The sequence below is a fragment of the Perca fluviatilis genome, unplaced genomic scaffold (genome assembly GCF_010015445.1).
Source record: "Perca fluviatilis unplaced genomic scaffold, GENO_Pfluv_1.0 PFLUV_unplaced_scaf_97, whole genome shotgun sequence".
NCBI classification, from domain to species: Eukaryota; Metazoa; Chordata; class Actinopteri; order Perciformes; family Percidae; genus Perca; species Perca fluviatilis.
The window spans coordinates 11,400-16,977 of record NW_024375778.1 but is presented as its reverse complement, the minus strand read 5'-3'; the positions used below and the strand labels follow the sequence as shown (position 1 = coordinate 16,977).

The following is a 5,578-nucleotide window of genomic DNA, read 5'->3' as shown; positions in this document are numbered from 1 at the left end:
GTCATAAGGAAGGGTGGTTTGTGGTGTTTAAAAACCCCTTGTTTTCAAGGCTGACTGCTCACTTTTTACCTGCAGTTTTTAGCTAAGGTGCTAGCTAAAAATTTTCCCTCGTTTTCTCGGGCTTCCTCAACAAAGACCTCTGAAGAAAAGAGGATTCGTTTCTACAGAAATGGCGCGTTTGGTGAGTAAATTTAAAAAAAAAAGCTTATTGTAAGGTGTTTAATTCATTCAGTCATTTGTGACTTAAAAAGTTTTTTTTTGTTGTATAATGCAGTTTGGCCATTAGGTGATTTTACAAAGAGCTGGGACAATGTGGCTGTGTTAGTTGATGAAACACTTATACCACAAGGTAAAAACCTATAAATATATTATACACTACAGCATTAATTGATTTAGTACTGTGTTTTCATTAATTTTTGTTTTTTAAAAAGAGAGCTGTGTAGCCCAATCCTACAGACCCCAACACACCAGAACATAAAACAAAAGGTCCTTCTAATAAGGAATAAGAACGTTGGAAACAGGTATTTATGGGGCTATTTATCTCTTTCAGGCTGTAATATTTATTACTATTTAATTTATCACCGTGTTTCTAGTCCCTCTAATGTATATATATATATTCTGTGTCTAGACAATCCATTCCTGAACAAAGGATCCGTAAAGGGTGATGGCTACTCGATAGCACATAGGGCTGAAATCAACCATGATAAAAGGCCGTGTGCTTCTCTAAACCTCTCTGTGAAAGCTGCTACCCCTAAAAACGTTCACCATCGTAAGCCTAAGAAGCAATTTATTGAGGTGAGTTGAAAAGAAAAACGGTAAAATGCTGTGTTGTATAAAAAAAAATAATCTAATGCATCTAATCTAATGCTTATTACAGACTGAGCCATACCAGAAAGGCTCCCCGCCCAAAAGACGCAAACATTCCTTTGTTCCGGTTTCATCTTACCAGGCCACTGTATCTTATGATCCTAACACAGTTGCAGAGGTGAGAAACCCCTTTGTATCTAGCAGAATATATTTACATGTGTTATAAAAGCTTTTAAATAAAATGTATATGTTGTTAAAAAGACCTTTCCCTTTGTTTTAGCAACTAAAGGCTACGGAAGACTTAGTTTCATTGTATTTGACGCCGGAGGACGATTTCACACAGCGGCCACCCCCATGGAGCAGACACGGATGTCTACACAAGCCTAAGAAGGGATCTAAGAAGAGATCTATTGAGGTGAATTGAAAAGAAAAACATGAAAATAGAGTGTTGTATTTAAAAAAAATAAAAAAAATAAATAAAAAAATTTCTAATCTAATGCTTATTACAGACTGAGCCATACCAGAAAGGCTTCCCTACCAAAAAGACGTCAACCATTCCTTTGTTCCGGTTTCATCTTACCAGGCCACTGTATCTTATGATCCTAACACAGTTGCAGAGGTGAGAAACCCTTTGTATTTTGCAATTTTTAAAATTTTAAAAAAATATAAAATATATTGTTAAAAAGGCATTTCTTTTGTTTTAGTAAGTAACAACGAACCGAAGACTTAGAGTCGTTGCATTTGTTGTCGTCTTAAGTGTGATTTCACACATAGTACACCAAAGCCCTACCACCCCACGAGTGACTCCATTGAGAGGGGACAAAAGGACACCCCTTTACAAAAGACATCTGATGAGGTGTGTGGGTGTGTGTCTGTGTTGTGTGTGTGTGTGTGTGTGTGTGCGTGTGTGGGTGTGTGTGTGTGTGTGTGCGCGCGTGTCTTTATTTAACCAGAAAAATATGTTGTTATACCTCTAGACAATCCATGCCGTAGAAGCCGGAGAAGGGTCTGAAGACACAGGACTAACAGCGGCAGCTCCTACACCCCCTCAACCAAACCGGATAGCTACAGCAGAAGGGTCTGAAGACGCTGGAATAGCAGAGACACCACTTACACCCCATCAATCGAGTCAGGCATCTTTGCAGGTGTTCCCTGAATATAATGTAGGTGCATACCTCTTTAACTGTATCTATAGCACAGAGGAAGGATCCGACTATGTCAGCTGTATACCACACACCTCTGTCATAACGGTGTCAGATAAAAAGTGTAACAGGGGGAATACATCAGTAACCAATCCTGTAAATGTATTAGAGGTTAACGTTCCATTCCTTGATAAGCAAGCAGTGCCTAATTATAATACTTACAACCAGTTTGAACACTGTGGGGCACTAGGAGGTCCTGAGCAGGTGACATTGCTTCAGGGTGAAGAGCTTTTGAGTCTATTGTGTCAACACTACACCTCAACAACCCGCGTCAGATGGCAATTATAAACAAATACAATCAGAATTAGCCAATTACGCAAAACAAAACGATGCTCTTATGAATAAATTAGATGTCTTGCAAACAGCTAACACACAATTGACTGGTTTGGTCACAGACTTCGGAACAACGCTGGCCAGCCGAGGTAGAGCTAACACGCATTTGGTTGATTTGGTCACAGGTTTTGGCCCCACGCTGGCCAATCAGGTCAGTCGTCTCAATACGCTGATTGTACCGCTGATAGTATCGCCTTAAAAGACTATGAATATGCCCCACAGTAAAAAAACAGGCTATAGTTTGTGTACAATATAAAAAAAATTTAAAAAAAATTAAAAAGAAAATGCCACCGCCACCCAAAAAAACAAAAAAATCTGAACCCTTAGGTGTGTGTGACGATAGTAGTGACGAGGAACTAGAATGGCCATGCGGACGATGTACACAAGAGCAGTAAGCAATCCTCAGGATTTTGCACGTTTGTGTGCTATACATGCCAAAATATTCAAGCCTGGGCCCAATCTATGCCTAGTGCTAGGCTAAGTGAAAGCAACAGTGAGAAAACACAAGAATTAGATAGTCCGTCCCCTGAACAGTTGTCACATAATGCGTCCTTCAGACGTGTATTCCAGCAATACACCGTCCAAATACAGACGCTACACAGTCATCAAATACAGACCCCCAGACATAGATCAGAGTAATAAGAGACCTGCATGTTTTCCGAGTGGTTCAGCCGTCAAAACGATCCTGTACAGATGAACAGACCGGTCCCCAACCGTCCACAAGCGTTTATAGTACCCCTCCATCACCCACAGAAAATCCTCAGGTGTGTGTGCAGTGTGGTGCGGGCGCGTTTGCGTAAGTAACATCCGAAATAGCATCCAGACAGATACCCCTTTTAATGCTGCTGAATTTGGTCAAGATGTCGACCCGCGAAATATTGATTTGACTGATATCGGTAGTGTTCCTGAAAGGGTGTATAGCACCTTAACAGATTTAATAGCGAGGGCTTTGGGCAATGCAACACAGGACAGCGCTTTTAAATGTTGAGTTAAGGGGCCAGCCGAGATGTCCCTATCCAAACAATGTTGAACTCAGGCGCATGGCTATAACACAGACACATTTCTGGAGCAAGTCGCACAAGCGATGCAGAGTAACGATAATTCACTGACCGATGACTCTTTAGAATTAATTGTGACAATAGCGGCGCAATATGTCGGAGGGGTGTCGGGAGACGTCGAAAACTAGGAAGCATTGGTTACGATCAAATATTGTCAGAAAAAGGTAATGCTTTGTATAACCCCAAGAATAACGCTGGTAACGACAATCTCTGCTTTTCTCTCTGCCTGGCACATTATGTGAATAGCAGATGGTCGCATGATGAGAAGATGAATTATGCTAAGCATCTGCATAGTGATTTGGGTTTGACTACACACATAAGGTTTTAGGTTCTCTGATGTTGACAGATTTCAGAAACATTTGAAAATGAAAATTGTGATATTCCATCATGTAGCCGGATGTAAAAACCCACGATCTTCAAACGCGACGCACCAACCAGATGTGAAAACAGCATGGTTGTATTTGCATGACGAACATTATTATCTCATCGTAAATAAAACGGCTTTTTGGGGCGCCGACGCTTACGTTGGGTGTTACAAGACCTACCAGAACCCTCTGGGGCACATTTGTAGTTGGCTTTGTAATGTGTGTACACTTGATTGTATACCTGACAATACCATTAAATGCACAGGCTGTGGACGCATATGCAAATCGCAACAGTGTTTTGAAAACCATAAAAACCCGGACGTGAAAACACGGGCTTATACCCCTGCAATAAAATCAAATATGCGCAGTCCTGTCACGCAACATATAGTGTGTCGAAAAATCCACACAGCTGAAAAACCTAAATGCCTACATTGTAGAGAGCCTTTAGGGGCTACTTACGCGACTTGCTATATACAGCCCGGCCGAACGCAAAGAAAGTAGTGATAAGTATATCTTTTACGCATTTCAAACACGTTATCAATGTGGGCCATGAAGCTAATTTTGTATGCGTTATGGATATGGACGGTCAAAAAAACTGCTACGAAACAACAAACTGTGTCGCATCATTCATTAAGAACTACAGACAGGAGAAATACAGAGGCTATACTTTTATAGCACACAATGCATCAGGTTTTGACAGTTATATAGTTTTAGAGTATCTGGTGAGTCAGAAACTTTGTCCAACTATTACTATGCGCGGTTCTAGGGTGCTTCTGATGATCGATTCTACTTTCAATCAACGTTGGATCGATTCGTTCAGTTTTATCCCTATGGCTCTATCTAAAACACCGGCAGCCATGGGGTTCTCCGATCTTCTCAAAGGCTTCTTCCCACACGAATTTAACAAGCGAGAGAATGAGAATTATATTGGTCCGTATCCTGCACCAGCTCTATATGGTTATGATGCTATGAGTGACGCCTCTAAGAAAACGTTCATGGAGTGGTACGTTACGGTCCGCGACACACCTTTTGACTTTCGAAAAGAGCTGCTCAGCTATTGTGTTAACGATGTAACGGTTTTGATTAAAGCATGCAAAATATACAGAGAGGCCTTCCACGAGTGCACAGGCCTAGACCCGTTTGCATACGCTACATTCGGCCCCTCATGTATGGGTGTATTTAAAACGTTGTTCCTCCCCAAAGATTCTGTTGCTCTGACATACGGAGGGCCTACCTTGGGCAAAACAAGACATGTTCTGATGTTTCAATACAGTGGCTTGAGTATGTTGCAGACAGAGAGGGCCTTGACATACAGCACGCTCTGAACAGAGGTGAAAAGTCATTTGGTCAGTTCTTTGTAGATGGCTATTGTGAAGCACACACAAAACGTGTGTTATGAATTTAATGGCTGCTTCTTTCACGGCTGTGATAAGTGCGCTGTCGTCAGGTGAAATCAATCCTCTCACCAAAAACAAAAAAACACAGGGTGAACTGCTATCGGAGTTCCATAACAGAGTGTCTGCTCTAAAAAATAAGCATCAGCTGAAAGTTGTGGTGATGTGGGAATGTGATTGGAGACAGGCTGTGGACAATGACCCAGACGTTAAGGAGTTCATGTTAACATATGAAAAGCCAGGGCGCCTCAACCTGGAATCCCTCTTTGGAGGCCGCACAAATGCAATGAAACTGTACCACAAGGTAGAAAATGATGAAAAGATCAGATACTATGATTTCACAAGTTTGTACCCAACTGTTCAGTCTAAAAGAGATTATCCAATAGGACACCCCCAAATAATACACAAGGATTTTGATG

At 41.3% G+C, this 5,578-nt stretch overlaps 2 long non-coding RNA genes across 2 annotated transcripts; both read left to right on the top strand.

Moving 5' to 3' along the window:
* Positions 1-280: 280 nt before the first annotated feature.
* LOC120555357 lies at positions 281-658 on the top strand. Its single transcript, XR_005638697.1, has 3 exons — positions 281-349; positions 434-521; positions 629-658. It is a non-coding gene; the product is annotated as an uncharacterized LOC120555357 (long non-coding RNA).
* A 5-nt stretch (positions 659-663) lies between these two features.
* LOC120555358 lies at positions 664-1,152 on the top strand. Its single transcript, XR_005638698.1, has 3 exons — positions 664-795; positions 878-985; positions 1,088-1,152. It is a non-coding gene; the product is annotated as an uncharacterized LOC120555358 (long non-coding RNA).
* Positions 1,153-5,578: the final 4,426 nt, after the last annotated feature.